At 34.3% G+C, this 18610-nt stretch overlaps 1 protein-coding gene across 3 annotated transcripts in view; it reads right to left on the reverse strand.

Annotated features, from left to right (window-relative positions):
* Nucleotides 1-16260, reverse strand: part of Bap60 (Brahma-associated protein 60) — an 86766-nt gene extending 70506 nt beyond the window's left edge. The window contains exon 1 of one of the 3 annotated variants that reach the window (XM_089093092.1): nt 16229-16260. The gene's annotated coding sequence lies outside the window, so the exon portion shown is untranslated. The other 2 variants (XM_089093025.1, XM_089093254.1) reach the window with 2 other exon arrangements.
* Between the last annotated feature and the right edge of the window lie 2350 nt (nt 16261-18610).

The following is an 18610-nucleotide window of genomic DNA, read 5'->3' on the forward strand; positions in this document are numbered from 1 at the left end:
AAATCCCCTTCCCCCAAACTCAAAATTTTCCAAATTTCTACTTTAGAAGCTTTTAAATATTTCTAAAGCGCTAAGACATAGAGCGCTACAGACATCACAATCATCTTTAGAGGACAAATTATATTATGGGAAGATGTTTTTGAAATCCCCCTTCCCCCAAAACTCAAAATTTTCCAAAATTCTAATTTAGAAGCTTTTAAAATATTTCTAAAGCACTAATAGATAGAGTGCTAAAAACATCAGAATCGACTTCAGAGGACACGTTATATCACGGGAAGAGGCTTTTGAAATCCCCTTCCCCCCAAACTCAAAATTTTCTAAAATTCTACTTTAGGAGCTTTTTAAATATTTCTAAAGCGCTAAGACATAGAGTGCTACAAACATCACAATCATCTTGAGATGACAACTTATATTATGGGAAGATGTTTTTGAAATCCCCCTTCCCCCCAAACTCAAAATTTTCCAAAATTCTAGTTTAGAAGCTGTGAAAATATTCCTAAAGAACTCATATATGGAGTGATAAAAACATCACAATCGACTTCAGATGACACGGTATATCACAGGAAGAGGTTTGGAAAATCCCCCGTCCACCCAAACTCGAAATTTTCTAAAATTCTACTTTAGGAGCTTTTAAAAGATTTCTAAATCACTAAGACATAGAGCGCTACAAACATCAGAATCATCTTTAGAGAACAAATTATATTATGGGAAGATGTTTTTGAAATCCCCCTTCCCCCCAAGCTCAAAATTTTCTAAAATTCTACTTTAGAAGCTTTTAAAATATTTCTAAAGCACTAATAGATAGAGTGCTAAAAGCATCAGAATCGACTTCAGAGGACAAATATTGTTACGGGAAGATGTTTTTGAAATCCCCCTTCCCCCCAAACTCAAAATTTTCCAAAATTCTACTTTAGAAGCTTTTTAAATATTTCGAAAGCACTAATAGATAGAGCGTTACAAACATCAGAATCGACTTCAGAGGACAAATTATGGTATGGGAAGATGTTCTTAAAATCCCCCTTCCCCCCAAACTCAAAATTTTCCAAAATTCTACTTTAGAAGCTTTTTAAATAATTCTAAAGCACTAATAGATAGAGCGCTAAAAATATCAGAATCGACGTCAGAGGACAAATTATATTATGGGAAGATGTTTTTGAAATCCTCCTTCCCCCCAAACTAAAAATTTTCCAAAATTCTACTTTAGAAGCTTTTTTAAATATTTGTAAAGCTCTAAGACACAAAACGTGCAGAAATTATTTTTAAAAAAACTACGTTTTTAACGTTACTACGTTTTACTTTAAACAGGCTGAGTCACAAGTTCGAACGATAAAACGGACAGGGGTTAGGAGGTACAGTTGGGGGGCCTGCCGCCCCTCAAACTCCCGATTTTGCAGCCTTTAGATAAAAAAAACAAGTTTTTTAAACTGAAAATAAGGAGCGACATTAAAACTTGAAAATGAACAGAAATTATTCTGTATATGAAAGGGGCTGTCCCCTCTTCAACGCCTCGCTCTTTACGCTAAAGTTTTTTATTGTTTAACAAAAATAGTACCTCCTAACCCCTGTATGTTTTAAGGTTCGAACTTGTGACTCAACCTATTTAGTCCCCCCCCTCCCCCACCCCCTGCTATCAAATCCCCTTGCAGCTAACCTTTCCACCCTCGAAAGAAAATTTTTATATAAGTTCCAGCATTTTCTACATATTTTGAATCGCGGATGTAAAAAAGAAGAGCAAAATTTTTCAACATTATAGGATTAAGCTATTTGAATGTTTTATGTGGTTACCCAACTCAAAATGTTAAGGGGTTTCCAAAAAAAATTATCAAAACGAATATAGATTATTTGGTACTTGTGCATTATAAATAACCCACCGCTATAGACTGTACAAGGAAACCAGACAAACGGGTATTTGTTAGACAAATGGATCAAAAAGCGTGATTTCTTATTGCGTTTACAATATTTAAACTGTTGTTTTTTTGGGTTTAGAGAGGGAAAAAGGTACATAGGTCAGGTTACGTATTTAATATATGCTATAATTTACCCCCACCCCCTAATGTGCAAATATGTAGCCCAAATTTGTTTTTAAACTAGTATATTCATCCTATTTTATTTTATTTCATTAGCAGTAACCAAACTTAACTTCTTTCGTGTATAGTGGTGGGTTATTTATAATCCACAAATACCGATTTTTCTATAGTTAAATATTTAATTCCACCCCCTCTCTCCCACTCCCGAGTTAAACTTCAATAACGTCTCGTAGCTTCAAGAATGAAGATTGCTACACTAAACTATTTGGAAAAAAACATTTGGATTGCTTTAAGAACAAATGGGGTTAGATATCGTAAATTGCCGTATTTTCTGTTACAACGTTTTAAAAATTAACTAGTAAATAATACCCATAAAAAACAAATTAGTTGGGGTTATAAAGCTCCGATATATGTTTCATGAAATGGTGCATTCTCGAGGAGATTGAATATTTTTTTTGAAATAGTGCTCTGCTAGATATCCTTCCATATGTTCTTCTCTTCTGCCATATTTGGGTATATTTTCTCGAACTTCAAGCCAGTGTCTTTCGATGTTTTGTGTGAGCACCTGTTGCGGCGTCAAAAAAATTCATGCTGTGGTTGACGTGTAAATGATGACAGCCCTGGCTAGCCAGGCAATTGTAGGCCCTCCAACAGTCACTGATTACTGTTGTCCCTGGCAGGATTCGGTTTTTGATACTTCACAACAGCGAGGCACTACTTTTCTCCAGCACAGAAACCATGAATGAATTACCAGGTCCTTACTCTAGTCCACCAAATACCCAAGCACCTGCAACAATCCAACCATGTTTATATTTACGCTTCCCAAATTTGGCTTCATCTACCTCAACAATGACTCCTTCTCCTCCCAAAGGAGCGGAGTTTGAATGACATATGTACACACAAACCTCTCTGCAGAACTGGCTCCAATCCACAAAGGTTTTTTTACAACAAATAACATTTTTGATTATGAAATTCTCCCTTGGAGGCGGTATTTGAAGCCAAATCATCAAAAAATAGAATTTTTTTAGCAGAGAAAGGTGTGAACCAGCCATCCATGTTTTGTCATAGACCGATTTTGAAAAATTACACTTTACCTGAGAATATTCTCGGCCACCTCGGATAGTTTTAAGCCTATACTTCTGGCAACAAAACGAATTTCTATATTTTACGCAAATCTGGCCACAGTTATCACAATTCCTGCTTCTCAATAACATGCTATGGTTATAATACAACTCTAAGACTGCCTCGACAGTAGAAAATTGAATCATTTGGCTTGTTTAGTCCCAGGTTGCAGAAATTTAAATTTGGCAGAAACCGTAATGCTTTCGAGTCGGCACTGATGTCTTTTAAAAAAAAAAAAAATTAAATGAAAGATTACATTTACTTTATAAAAGGTTGTTCTTTTTTTTTTTTTTTTTTTTTTTAGTTAACAACATTTACAGATACCGCGCTATTGTTCTGTAATTTTTTAGTGGCCCTGTTACCTAGAAATAGTTATTTTCTGAATTCTAACTTTCCAAATACTTTGCCCCCCGGGGAAAATATCCCTCCCCTCCATGGATAAGAAGGCTAGAACTTTACAAAATTTTGTGTTTGGGGCGAAGGGGGATTTCAAAAACTTCTTCCCATAATATAATTTGGTCTCTAAAGTCGATTATTATGTTTGTAGCGCTCTATGTCTTAGCGCTTTACAAATATTTAAAAAGCTTCTAAAGTAGAATTCTAAACTAGCATGGAATTCGTGTAGTTACGGACTCTCCATAAAACGTTTAGAAGTGCAAAGATGCACCTTAGCCAGGGGGGAAGTTGTGCTTGGGGTGGATTTCTAAGGGGAGAATTTTGCTTTTGGAGGGAAATTTCAGATGACTGAATATTCTGGGGGAAATGTTACACTAGGGGTTACGGACAGAGTTACTATATGAAATTCTTTTACATTCTCTTTGCCAAATTTTTTTTTTGGAAATGTTCTGGAGGCTTTTTTCTGTGCGTTTTGTTTTTTGGGAAATAATTTCCATAGAAGGGAGTGTCTCTGGAATAACCGAGAAACCAATATATAGAAAAGTCTTATTAGAATGAAAAAATGTTAAGGAGAATTTTTCTGGATGAAATGTCCACAAACGATTTTACACAGAGGGGGGATTCTCCGCAGAGAAAAAATTGTCTGAAGGGACTTGGACGGGGGCGGTGCACTTTACGTTGGATGAAAGTTCCACTGAGGAGTTCCGTGAGGGGGAGGGGTATATTTCATAGAAGGTGAGCCAGATTTAGCAGCATTATTCAAAAAACAAACAGAAATTATGCCATATATGAAAGATTGCCCCTCCTCAATACCTTATTCTTTACGCTAAAGTTTGACTGTTTACTAAAATTGAAAAAAAGGGGCTTTTTAATTAGAATAGGAAGCTTTTTTAAAAGTGCTAACAGCTTTAGTGTAAAGAGCAACGTATTGAGGAGGGGCGACCCTTCATATCCGGAATAAATCTGCCAAAACTAATAAGCCAATTGTGTTTTAATTTTTCATGCACTGGGAGCCAAAATCAAACCAGTATTAGTTGAAAAACGTTCAGAAATTAAATAAAAACAAATTTTATTAACTGAAAGTAAGGAGCAATGTTAAAATTTAAAATGAACAATAATTATTCCATATATGAAAGGGGCTGTCCCCTCCTCAACCCCTAGCTCTTTATTCTAAAGTAACGTAAAGAGCAAGGCGTGAAGGAGGGGACAGTCCCTTTCATATACGGAATAATTGCTGTTCAGTTTTAGTTTTACAGTCGCTGCTTACTTTCGGTTAAAAAAAAACTTTCTTTTATGACCGAATCTCATAAAGATAATGCGTTTTTCAATCCATATAGAGCCAAGTATGTTGAAACTACATAATCCTGTTTTTTGATAAAAGTAACTTACTACACGACAATTGAAAAACAAGAGAGTAGCGACGAATTATTGTATACAAAGTAAGATTTAGCAGGGATAGTCACTAGTGATAAATCACTAGAAGTGGCAACATGATTGGATGATTTTCGGGAAGTTGGGGAACCAAATTTTTGTTGGGATGGTACATAGATTTTCGGGGGAATCCCCGAAAATTGGGTATTGTGCAAGCCCAGCTTGATTTCTAATCAGGAAAATCAAAATACTTAAACCACACGAGAAAAGAAAAGCTTTGACTTTGCGGTTGACGCAATAAAGAATTGCCGCAAAATTAATTCAAAGTCAACCAAACACCACCTCCTCTTCCCGCGGCACGCCAGCGACGTTGTGATACTTCAGTGGCGGTCAGCCGAGCCTCTCGTTGGCAGCGTTTGGTTGATGCGCCGGCGTGGTGCTGGGGTCTAGGTAAGACACAGAGCGCTACAAACATCAGAATCAACTTAAGAGCACAAGTTATGTCATGGGAAGATGTTTGAAATCCCCTTTTGCTCAAATCCCCCAAACTCAAAATTTTCCAAAATTTTACTTTAGTAGCTTTTTTAAATATTTCTAAAGCGCTAAGACATAGAGCGCTACAAACATCAGAATCAACTTTAGAGGATAAATTATGTAATGGGAAGATGTTTTTGTAATCCCCCGTCCTCCCAAACTCAAAATTTTCTTAAATTCTACTTTAGAAGCTGTTTAAATATTTCTAAAGAGCTAATACATAGAGTGCTAAAAAAATCAGAATCGACTTCAGAGGACGCGTTATATAACTGGAAGAGGTTTTTAAAATCGCCCTCCCCCCAAATCAAAATACCCCCGTGGAAAATAAGGCTTTTCAAATTATCAACCAGATTTTAGAGTATGAAGGGGGACTGGGATGAAAGGTAAGGGGGATTTCAAAATCATCTTCCCATAACATAATTTGTCCTCTGAAGTCGATTCTGATATTTGTAGCGCTCTATCTATTACTGCTTTAGAAATATTTAAAAAGCTTATACAGTAGAATTTTGGAAAATTTTGAGTTTGGGGGAAGGGGGATTTCAAAAACATCTTCCCATAACATAATTTGTCCTCTACATCTTCCCATGACATAAATTGTCCTCTAAAGTTGATTCTGATGTTTGTAACGCTCTATGTCTTAGCGCTATAGAAATATTTAAACAAGTTTCTAAAGTAACAATTTTGGAAAATTTTGAGTTTGGGGGGAAGGGGGATTTCAAAAACATCTTCCCATGACATAAATTTTCCTCTAAAGTCGATTCTGATGTTAGTAGCGCTCTATGTCTTAGCGCTTTACAAATATTTGAAAAGCTTATAAAGTATAATTTTGGGAAATTTTGAGTTTGGGGGGAAGGGGGATTTCAAAAACATCTTCCCATGACACAAATTGTCTTCTAAAGTCGATTCTGATGTTTGTAGCGTTCTATGTCTTAGCGCTTTAGAAATATTTAAAAAAACATCTGAAGTAGAATTTTGGAAAATTTTGAGTTTGTTGGGGAAGGGGGATTTAAAAAACATCTTCCCATGACATGAATTGCCCTCTAAAGTCGATTCTGCTGTTTGTAGCGTTCTATGTCTCAGCGCTTTAGAAATATTTAAAAAAGCTTCTGAAGTATAATTTTGGAAAATTTTGAGTTAGGGGGTAGGGGGATTTTAAAAACCTCTTCCCGTGATATAACGTGCCCTCTGAAGTCGATTCTGAAATTTGTAGCGCTCTATCTATTAGTGCTTTAGAAATATTTAAAAAAGCTTCTAAAGTAAAATTTTGGAAATTTTTGAGTTTGGGGGGAAGGGGGATTTTAAAAACCTCTTCCCGTGATATAACGTGTCTTCTAAAGTCGATTCTAATTTTTTTAGCACTCTCTGTCTTAGCGCTTTAGAAATATTTAAAAAGCTAATAAATTATAATTTTGGAAAATTTTGAGTTTGGGGGGAAGGGGGATTTTAAAAAACACGTCCCGTGATATAAATTGTCCTCTGAAGTCGATTTTGATTTTTTTAGCACTCTATCTATTAGTGCTTTAGAAATATTTAAAAAGCTTTTAAAATAAAATTTCGGAAAATTTTGAGTTAGGGGGGGAGGGGGATTTTAAAAACCTTTTCCCGTGATATAAAGTGTCCTCTGAAGTCAATTCTGAATCTTTTAGCTCTCTATCTATTATTGCTTTATAAATAATATAAAAAGATTATAAAGTAGAATTTTTGAAATTTTTGAGTTTGGGGGGAAGGGGGATTTTAAAAACCTCGTCCCATGAAATAACGTGTCCTCTGAATTCGATTCTGATGTTTTTAGCACTCTATCTATTAATGCTTTAGAAATGTTTAAAAAGCTTCTAAAGTAGAATTTTGTAAATTTTTGAGTTTGGGGGGAAGGGGGATTACCAAAACATCTTCCCTTAACATAATTTGTCCTCTGAAGTTGATTCTGATATTTGTAGTACTCTATCTAATAATGCTTTGGAAATTTTTAAAAAGCTTCTCAATTAGAATTTTTGACAATTTTGAGTTTGGGGGGAAGGAGGATTCCAAAAACATCTTCCCGTAACATAATTTGTCCTCTGACGTCGATTCTGGTGTTTTTAGCACTCTATCTATTAGTGCTTTATAAATATTTTAAAAGCTTCTAAAGTAGAATTTTGGAAAATTTTTGAGTTTGGGGGGAAGGGGGATTTTAAAAACCTCTTCCAGTGATATAACGTGTCCTCTGAAGTCGATTCTGATGTTTTTAGCACTCTATCTATTAGTGCTTTTGAAATATTTAAAAAAGCATCTAAAATACAATTTTGGAAATTTTTGAGGTTTGGGGTAAGGGGATTTTAAAAACCTCTTACCGTGATAAAACGTGTCCTCTGAAGTCAATTCTGAAACTTTTAGCGCTCTATCTATTAGTGATTTAGATATATTTAAAAATTATTAGTAATTAACATTTTTGAAAATTTTTTGTTTGGGGGGACGGGGGATTTAAAATACATCTTCCCGTGATATAACGTGTCCTCTGAAGTCGATTCTGATGTTTTTAGCACTCTATCTATTAGTGCTTTAGAAATATTTAAAAAACTTCTAAAGTAGAATTTTGGAATATGGAATATGGTCAAATATGGCTCTGAAGCATGGACGCTCCGAAAAGCGGATGAAGATTTGCGAGATGTTTTCTAGAGAAATTGCTTAAGGATTGTTCTGGGTACCCGGCTGACGGACCGTATTTCAAACAATAGGCTATACGAAAACTGTGGTTCAATACCGCTCTCTAGGGTTATAATGAAAGAGAGGTTGAGGCGGCTAGGGTACATTGTGCGGATGAAGGACGACAGATTGCCGAAGATTGTTCTTTTCGGCCAACCGTCTAGGGCTAAACGGAAAGCAGGTAGTCCTCGTCTAGGGTGGGAGGACATCATAAAGAAAGATTGAAAGGAAATGGGAACGTCGTGGGCGGGTGTAAAAAGGGAGGCTTTGAATACATTGGAGCGGAGGAAAAGCGTGCGTAGCTGTGTTGGCATCAGGCGGCTTGGTGCAGCGATGAGTTGTTAGTAGTATTAGCAGTAGTAGTAAAAAATGAAAAAAGTATTTTTCAAATGACTGCGTGAAAATTATGTTGGGAGGGGGAGCAAAATATATTTTACAAAATCTAAGAGGGGACAATTTTTGTTTTATTTGTTCCAATGAAAATACTAAAAAAATGTAAAAAAAAAACTAACCTCTCGAAGTGTTCTTAAAATGAAACAAAAATTCTTTAAAAAAACATAAAAAGAATCGGCAAGTTCATTAGAAACAAAAGATTTCCTGCATATGAGGGGGCTACCACCTCCTCGACTACCTACTCTTTATTTTAAAGTTTAACAAGTGCTTACAGGGCCAGACAAAGGGAGATTGGGCCCCGCGTTTGGAAGGGCCCCGCGCTGCCATCAAAATGAATAATTGATTTTCGAAATTTAAAATGCTCTTAAAAATTCCAGTAAGCATTGTTTCTGGAGAGAGATCATTTGCCAGGCTACAACCAATAAAAAAAACTATATCATATGAACAATAAATTAGGAAAGACTAAATAGTTTAGCAATTATGTTGACTGAAAGGTGCTACATCTACATGCTTTTGTACTTAATAAAAACAATATTTAAAACAAACCTTTTTTTATGCAAAACTGAATTATGTATACAAGATGATATATAATGTCATAACCGTAGGTTATAACCTTAAATCATAATTATAATGCTGTCCACGCCATCAGTATATAACAAATCAGTATATGTCAGTATAGCCGTCAGTATATGTTGACTTACAAATATTTAAAAAGCTTCTAAAGTAGAATTTTGGGAAATTTTGAGTTTGGGGGGAAGGGGGATTTCATAAACATCTTCCCATGACACAAATTGTCTTCTAAAGTCGATTCTGATGTTTGTAGCGTTCTATGTCTTAGCGCTTTAGAAATATTTAAAAAAGCTTCTGAAGTAGAATTTTGGAAAATTTTGAGTTTGGGGGGAAGAGGGATTTCAAAAACATCTTCGATGACATGAATTGCCCTCTAAAGTCGATTCTGCTGTTTGTAGCGTTCTATGTCTCAGCGCTTTAGAAATATTTAAAAAAGCTTCTGAAGTAGAATTTTGGAAAATTTTGAGTTAGGGGGTAGGGGGATTTTAAAAACCTCTTCCCGTGATATAACGTGCCCTCTGAAGTCGATTCTGAAATTTGTAACGCTCTATCTATTAGTGCTTTATAAATATTTAAAAAAGCTTCTAAAGTAGAATTTTGGAAAATTTTGAGTTTGGGGGGAAGGGGGATTTTAAAAACCTCTTCCCGTGATATAACGTGTCTTCTAAAGTTGATTCTAATTTTTTTAGCACTCTCTGTCTTAGCGCTTTAGAAATATTTGAAAATCTCCTAAAGTAGAATTTTTGAAAATTTTGAGTTTGGGGGGAAGAGTGATTTAAAAAAACATATACCCATAACATAATTTATCATCTAAAGTCGATTCGGATATTTGTAGCGCTCTGATATTTGTAGTGCTTTAGAAATATTTAAAAAGCTTATAAAGTATAATTTTAGAAAATTTTGAGTTTGGGGGGAAGGGGGATTTTAAAAACCTCTTCCCGTGATATAACGTGTCCTCTGAAGTCGATTCTGATCTTTTTAACACTCTATCTATTATTGCTTTAGAAATATTTAAAAAGCTTCTAAAATAAAATTTTGGAAAATTTTGAGTTAGGGGGAAGGGGGATTTTAAAAACCTCTTCCCGTGATATAACGTGTCCTCTGAAGTCGATTCTGAAACTTGTAGCGCTCTATATATTATTTCTTTATTAAAATTTTATAAAGCTTATTAATTTTATTTTTTGAAAATTTTGAGTTTGGGGGGAAGGGGGATTTTAAAAACCTCTTCCCGTGATATAACGTGTCCTCTGAAGTCGATTCTGATGTTTTTAGCTCTCTATCTATTAGTGTTTTAGAAATATTTTAAAAGCTTCTAAAGTAGAATTTTGGAATATGGAATATGGTCAAATATGGCTCTGAAGCATGGACGCTCCGAAAAGCGGATGAAGATTTGCGAGATGTTTTCTAGAGAAATTACTTAAGGATTGTTCTGGGTACCCGGCTGACGGACCGTATGTCAAACAATAGGCTATACGAAAAATGTGGTTCAATACCGCTCTCTAGGGCTATAATGAAAGAAAGGTTGAGGCGGCTAGGGTACATTGTGCGGATGAAGGATGACAGATTGCCGAAGATTGTTCTTTTCGGCCAACCGTCTAGGGCTAAACGGAAAGCAGGTAGTCCTCGTCTGGGGTGGGAGGACGTCATAAAGAAAGATTGAAAGGAAATGGGAACTTCGTGGGCGGGTGTAAAAAGGAGGCTTTGAATACATTGGAGTGGAGGAAAAGCGTGCGTAGCTGTGTTGGCATCAGGCGGCTTGGTGCTGCGATGAGTTGTTAGTAGTATTAGCAGTAGTAGTAAAAAATAAAAAAAGTATTTTTCAAATGACTGCGTGAAAATTATGTTGGGAGGGGGAGCAAAATATATTTTACAAAATCTAAGAGGGGACAATTTTTGTTTTATTTGTTCCAATGAAAATACTAAAAAAATGTAAAAAAAAAACTAACCTCTCGAAGTGTTCTTAAAATGAAACAAAAATTCTTTAAAAAAACATAAAAAGAATCAGCAAGTTCATTAGAAACAAAAGATTTCCTGCATATGAGGGGGCTACCACCTCCTCGACTACCTACTCTTTATTTTAAAGTTTAACAAGTGCTTACAGGGCCAGACAAAGGGAGATTGGGCCCCGCGTTTGGAAGGGCCCCGCGCTGCCATCAAAATGAATAATTGATTTTCGAAATTTAAAATGCTCTTAAAAATTCCAGTAAGCATTGTTTCTGGAGAGAGATCATTTGCCAGGCTACAACCAATAAAAAAAACTATATCATATGAACAATAAATTAGGAAAGACTAAATAGTTTAGCAATTATGTTGACTGAAAGGTGCTACATCTACATGCTTTTGTACTTAATAAAAACAATATTTAAAACAAACCTTTTTTTATGCAAAACTGAATTATGTATACAAGATAGATAGATAGATAGATCGTGTATTTCAAAAAGCCCAAGAGCCATATACACACAAAAAATATGAAAATAGAAAATTTACAACAGAGCAAATTACAAACACACATTAACATGAATACGCCTACATAGCGAAAAATACCTTCTGGTAAAATACCAAAAAAAATAACTTTAATTCCATATAATTAATAATAATTAATTGTAAAAACATTTCCTTCTTTTTAATCCCTTCTCTATGTACGCACCAATACGAAATATTGTGCTTAGATTACTACTTTGTAATATATTTGGAAGCAGCAAAACAATCCCATGTAAGTAATTTTCCCTTAAATCAGAGAGCACCGGGCACTTTCGGAGAAAATGGTCCAAATCTTCGTCCTCATCCCTACAAAGAGGACACACAATTTTGAGTTTGGGGGGAAGGGGGATTTTAAAAACCTCTTCCCGGGATATAACGTGTCTTCTAAAGTTGATTCTAAATTTTTTAGCACACTCTGTGTTAGCGATTTAGAAATTTTTGAAAATCTACTAAAGTAGAATTTTTGAAAATTTTGAGTTTGGGGGGAAGGGGGATTTAAAAAAACATCTACCCATAACATTATTTAGAATATAATGTGGAGTCGGATATTTGTAGAGCTCTGATTTTGTTAATGCTTTGTAAATATTTAAACAGTTTATAAATTATAATTTTGGAAAATTTTGAGTTTTGGGGGACGGGGGATTTTAAAAGCCTATTACCGTGATATAAAGTGTCCTCTGAAGTCGATTCTGAAGGTTTTAGCGCTCTATCTATTAGTGCTTTAGAAATATTTAAAAAGCTTTTAAAATAAAAATTTTGAAATTTTTGAGTTTGGGGGAAAGGGGGATTTTAAAACACTTTTCCCATGAGATAAAGTGTCCTCTAAAGTCGATTCTGAAACTTTTAGCGCTATATCTCTTATTTCTTTATAAATAATTAAAAAAGCTTATAAATTAGAATTTTGGAAATTTTTGAGTTTAGGGGGAAGGGGGATTTTAAAAACATCTTCCCATGATATAAAGTGTCCTCTGAAGTCAATTCTGATGTTTCTAGCTCTCTATGTTTTAGTGCTTTTTAAATTTTTTAAAAGTTTCTAAAGTAGAACTTTGGGAAATTTTTAGTTTGGGGGCACGGGGGATTTAAAAAAAATCTTCCCGTAACATAATTTGTCATCTGAAGTTGATTCTGGTTTTTTTAGCTCCCTATCTGTTAGTGCTTTAGAAATATTTTAAAAGCTTCTAAAGTAGAATTTTGGAAAATTTTTGAGTTTGGGGGGAAGAGGGATTTTAAAAACCTCTTCCCGTGATATAACGTGTCCTCTGAAGTCGATTCTGATGTTTTTAGCACTCTATCTATTAGTGCTTTAGAAATATTTAAAAAGCTTCTAAGTGATATAACGTGTCCTCTGAAGTCGATTCTGATGTTTTTAGCACTCTATCTATTAATGCTTTAGAAATATTTAAAAAGCTTCTAAAGTAGAATTTTGGAAAATTTTGAGTTTGGGGGGAAGGGGGATTCCAAAAACATATTCCCGTAACATAATTTGTCATCTGAAGTCAATTCTTCTATTTGTAGTGCTCTATCTATTAGTGCTTTTGAAATATTTAAAAAGTTTCTAAAGTAGAACTTTGGAAAATTTTGAGTTTGGGGGGAAGGGGGAATTCAAAAACATCTTCCCATGACACAAATTGTCCTCTAAAGTCGATTCTGCTGTTTGTAGCGTTCTATGTCTTAGCGCTTTAGAAATATTTAAAAAAGCTTCTGAAGTAGAATTTTGGAAAATTTTGAGTTTGGGAGGAAGGGGGATTTCCAAAACATATTCCCATAACATAATTTGTCCTCTGAAGTCGATTCTGGTTTTTGTAGCACTCTATCTATTAGTGCTTTAGAAATATTTAAAAAGCTTCTCAAGTAGAATTTTGGACAATTTTGGGTTTGGGGGGAAGGGGGATTTCAATAACCTCTTCCCATGATATAATGTGTCCTCTGAAGTCGATTCTGATGTTTTTAGCACTCTATCTATTAATGCTTTAGAAATATTTAAAAAGCTTCTAAAGTAGAATTTTGGAAAATTTTGAGTTTGGGGGGAAGGGGGATTTAAAAAACATCTTCCCGTGACATAACGTCTCCTCTGAGGTTGATTCTGATGTTTTTAGCACTCTATCTATTAGTTCTTTAGAAATATTTGAAAAGCTTCTATAGTATAATTTTGGAAAATTTTGAGTTTGGGGGGAAGGGGGATTTCAAAAACATCTTGCCATGACACAAATTGTCCTCTAAAGTTGATTCTGCTGTTTGTAGCGTTTTATTTCTTAGCGCTTTAGAAATATTTAAAAAAGCTTCTGAAGTAGAATTTTGGAAAATTTTGAGTTTGGGGGGAAGGGGGATTCCAAAAACATCTTCCCGTAACAGAATTTGTCCTCTGAAGTCAAGTCTGATGTTTTTAGCACTCCATCTATTAGTGCTTTAGAAATATTTAAAAAATATTCTAAATTATAATTTTGGAAATTTTTGAGTTTGGGGTGACGGGGGATTTTAATAACCTCTACCCGTGATATAACGCGTCCTCTGAAGTCGATTCTGATGTTTTTAGCACTCTATCTATTAATGCTTTAGAAACATTTAAAAAGCTTCTTAAGTATAATTTTGTAAATTTTTGAGTTTGGGTGGAAGGAAGATTTTAAAAACCTCTTCCCGTGATATATCGTGTCCTCTGAAGTCGATTCTGATGGTTTTAGCACTCTATCTATTAGTGCTTTAGAAATATTTAAAAAGCTTTTGAAATAAAATTTTGGAAAATTTTGAGTTAGGGGGAAGGGGGATTTTAAAACCCTCTTCCCGTTATATAACGTGTCCTCTGAAGTTGATTCTGAAACTTGTAGCGCTCTATCTATTAGTGCTTTATAAATATTTAAAAATGCTTCTTAATTAAAATTTTGGAAATTTTTGAGTTTGGGGGGAAGGGGGATTTTAAAAACCTCTTCCCGTGATATAACGTGTCCTCTGAAGTCGATTCTGATGTTTTTAGCACTCTATCTATTAATGCTTTAGAAATAGGGGGAAGGGGGATTTTAAAACCCTCTTCCCGTGATATAACGTGTCCTCTGAAGTTGATTCTGAAACTTGTAGCGCTCTATCTATTAGTGCTTTAGAAATATTTAAAAATGCTTCTAAATTGAAATTTTTTAAAATTTTGAGTTTGGGGGGAAGGGGGATTTCAAAAACATTTTCCCATGAAAAAATTTTTCCTCTGAAGTCGATTCTGATATTTGTAGCGCTCTATCTAATAGTGCTTTTGAAATATTTAAAAAGTTTCTAATGTAGAATTTTGGAAAATTTTGAGTTTGTCGGGAAGGGGGATTTCAAAAACATCTTCCCATGACACAAATTGTCCTCTAAAGTCGATTCTGCTGTTTGTAGCGTTCTATGTCTTAGCACATTATAAAAAATTAAAAAAGCTTCGGAAGTAGAATTTTGGAAAATTTTGAGTTTGGGGGGAAGGGGAATTTCAAAAACATCTTCCCATGACAAGATTTTTGCTCTGAAGTCAATGCTGGTTTTTGTAGCACTCTATCTATTAGTGATTTAGAAATATTTAAAAAGCTTCTAAAGTAGAATTTTGGACAATTTTGAGTTTGGGGGGAAGGGGGATTTCAATAACCTCTTCCACGTGATATAACGTGTCCTCTGAAGTCAATTCTGATGTTTTTAGCACTCTATCTATTTGTGCTTTAGAAATATTTAAAAAGCTTCTAAAGTAGAATTTTGGACAATTTTGAGTTTGGGGGGAAGGGGGATTTTAAAAACCTCTTCCCGTGACATAACATCTCCTCTGAGGTTGATTCTGATGTTTTTAGCACTCTATCTTTTAGTACTTTAGATAGACTTTAAAAGCTTCTAAAGTAGAATTTTAGAAAATTTTGAGTTTGGGTGGAAGAGGGATTTCAAAAACATCTTCCCATGACATAATTTGTTCTCTTATAACGATTAGGTTATTTTTACTGGTCTCTCTTGTCAAATCCTTTCCCTAATTAATACAGTTTAAATGGTCTTATCAACACAGAGGTGATTGGCATGTGCCTGCTACCCTCAAGGGTAAGCGTTTCTAATAAGCCAAGTGTAACATCACAACAAGCCTGGTTTCATATACCATAAAGAAAGTCAGCATGGGTTGAAAATTAAATGGCTTAGGATTTAAATAGGAATTTGGAATATATTTTAATGAACAAGGTTAAAAGCAGAAGTTGTGTAAGGTAAGCAGTGATTTATATTTATGATAGTAATATAGGATGAAATAGGAGTTAAAAACAACTAGTAATGTGCAGTAGGCTAATTTACCATTATATAGAGGGGGGATGAGTGGAGGTAGGTACTTCAAAGTACCTTCCCGGGACAAACCTTAGCATGTACATCCATCCCTGAAAGTTTCATTTTCCTAACCCAACCCCTTTCCAAGATAGCCAAAAGTAACTAAAGTAGAATTTTACCAAAATATTTTTTAGTTATTTAAACGTTGAAGTAATGACTACCTGTCCAATTACTGGGTAGGCTATCTTACCCTATATTTTGCTAGCCTATCAAAGAAAAGCCAATTCTAATTTTTAAAGCTGATTAAGAATTTGGAACAAAACACGACAGCAAGTTCTCTTAAAAAAAGACTGAGTGATAAGTAGACATACAGCCTACTTATTTAAACTAGTTGCAATGCCTACTTGATCAAATTCTCAACATAAATTCCTAAATGTTAGGTTAATCTTTTCTTTAGCTTTTATGATTTGGCCATCTATTATTACAGAGACATTAATTATAGATGGGATTATTCAATTTTCATTTTAAAATCAAAAATTGTATCGAAACGTACGTCAATATTTATTATCAATAATTATAAAATAACCCTAGCTAATGTTTTATTTGCCTTTTCAGGTAAATTTACAAAGGGATTTTGAAATAGGTAACCAATCAGGGTATTCTGAAAGAGTTGTCAGAACCCAGTGTTCGAACTTGATCATACACGGCTTACCTACTGATCTTAATTCGTTTCCATCCCTTGAAGCTCACGTGAAAGATCTCCTTAAGAATATACTAAAAATTACATCATCTGTGTCAATTGATAAATCTTACCACTTAGGAGGAAAAAAAGGACAATATAACGTATAGTTACCATAATCAAATTCAGTCACGTAAATTGGAAATTAATCCAGTGTTAATTAGGCTCAGGAATGAAGCTGAAGTTATCTAATTATGCAAAACAAATCCAAGCTTCAGGGCTCTGGAATAAAAGTTTGCACAGACCTTCCTCCGGCACTTAACGCTTTGCACACAGGATTCCTTACTAAATCAACAGAGATGGAGTCTGGATTGATTATTGCTTCTCGGGTTAAAGATAAAGCAACCCAAATATGGCTTGACATAAAGAAAAAAATGGCTCGGAGATATGGGAGAAAATTAATCAATAATTGAATTAGAATAGCAGTGATCTGGGTCTATATTTATATGATTCTGTGGAGTATTTTGTTTATTTGGAGTTTAGTGGATTTGGTTGTTAAGTCAGTTGATAATTTATGATTGGTGGGGGATTACGATTATTTTCGGATACACGTTCGTGAAGTGTCATGGTAAGTGTCCCCCTGAGGTTTTTTAATACTTCGTTTTTTTGTTATCAATAGTCCAAGCTACCATGCTTTTTTGCTTTCTTTGCGTCACACTATTCCTGATTTTCTTATATAAGGTGTTCATGTTATAGTTCTGGATTTTGCTAATGTTTGTTTCTTTCAGATGACGTCCTGGTTACATTTGTCTCTCCGTATGGTTGAAAGTTTCTTTTTGTCAATAAGTATACCCAGGGTCGAAATAATGGATGGTATTCTTCATAAATACGAAGAGCTCCCCTTAGATCTAGGGAAAATATTTGATACAAAGATAATGATACTTTTTATATGATGGTCCATTCTATCCCAAAAATAAATTTCTAATCCTTACTTAAATTTCGAATAAAAGCGCTGGTTTTAGAATGACATTTTTGAACTGTCACTGATTACTAAATATTTTAAATTGAATGTCCCTGTTTATTTCGTGTCATGATATAAATATCTTTACCTCTTATAAAACATTGAATGATTCGACAATGACATTCATTAACAAAAAGAATTATACTTTGCTTCATAAGAATCGGATTAATAAAAACAGGGAGGGGTTGATTTTTTCATTAAATCAACAATTCAGGTAGATATGGTGAGTGAATTTGATCATCTGTATATTGAAATAGTGGTTGAGTCTCTGACGGTTATTATAGATGTGAAAGGTATGAAAATATTGTGTTGCGTATTTTACCGGCCAATTTTTTCCAAGTTCATCTGCTTCAAAATTCTTTGAATTTCTTGATGATCTTATCATTATTGCTTCAAACAAGTACCCCAAGATTGTAATCATGAGGGATTTTAATATTGATGTATATAATTCTAATAATTAAAATAGTAATTTTCTCTGAAGCTCTTATGATGGGGCTGACTATCAGTTTGCCTGTCTGGTAGTCTCTTGCCAGCTTGTGGAGTTCCAACAAGAAAAACGAAAGATTATGCTTCCATTATTGATATTTTTTTACGAATATGGAACTAAAGTCTAGTGATGTCGTTATTGAAAATTTCTCAACCATTTGATGCTTGTGAATTGGCCTTCACTTGATTCCAGAATTTTCTCGGCCTATTAAAAGAAAAATAAGAGTGACTAGTAAAAACTTATTAAGTAGACTTAAAGTATTACTTTCTTCCAGTAATTTTACTTCTTGTTTAAAGTCTTCGGATCCTGATTTTGCTACTGAATTTTTTGTGGACTAGTTTAAATGTTTTTACGATGACGCTTTCCGTCTACACAAGATATCAAGAAGAAGTAGTATGAAGCCATTTAAGCCTTGGATATCCCATGGATTGCTATCAATAAAAAAAATAAGAATCTGTTATATAAGATATACTTATTGCATCCATCCAAAGTCAATGTAGCTGAATTTCGCTGATACAAAAATTATCTAAAAAAATAGATAAGATCAGCAAAAAAGAGCAATACTTCACTGAATCAGACATGGGATATAATTAATAAGT

This window comes from Artemia sp. Qi Xiang Cuo, chromosome 1 (assembly GCF_049724085.1).
Source record: "Artemia sp. Qi Xiang Cuo chromosome 1, ASM4972408v1, whole genome shotgun sequence".
Lineage (NCBI taxonomy): Eukaryota > Metazoa > Arthropoda > Branchiopoda > Anostraca > Artemiidae > Artemia > Artemia sp. Qi Xiang Cuo.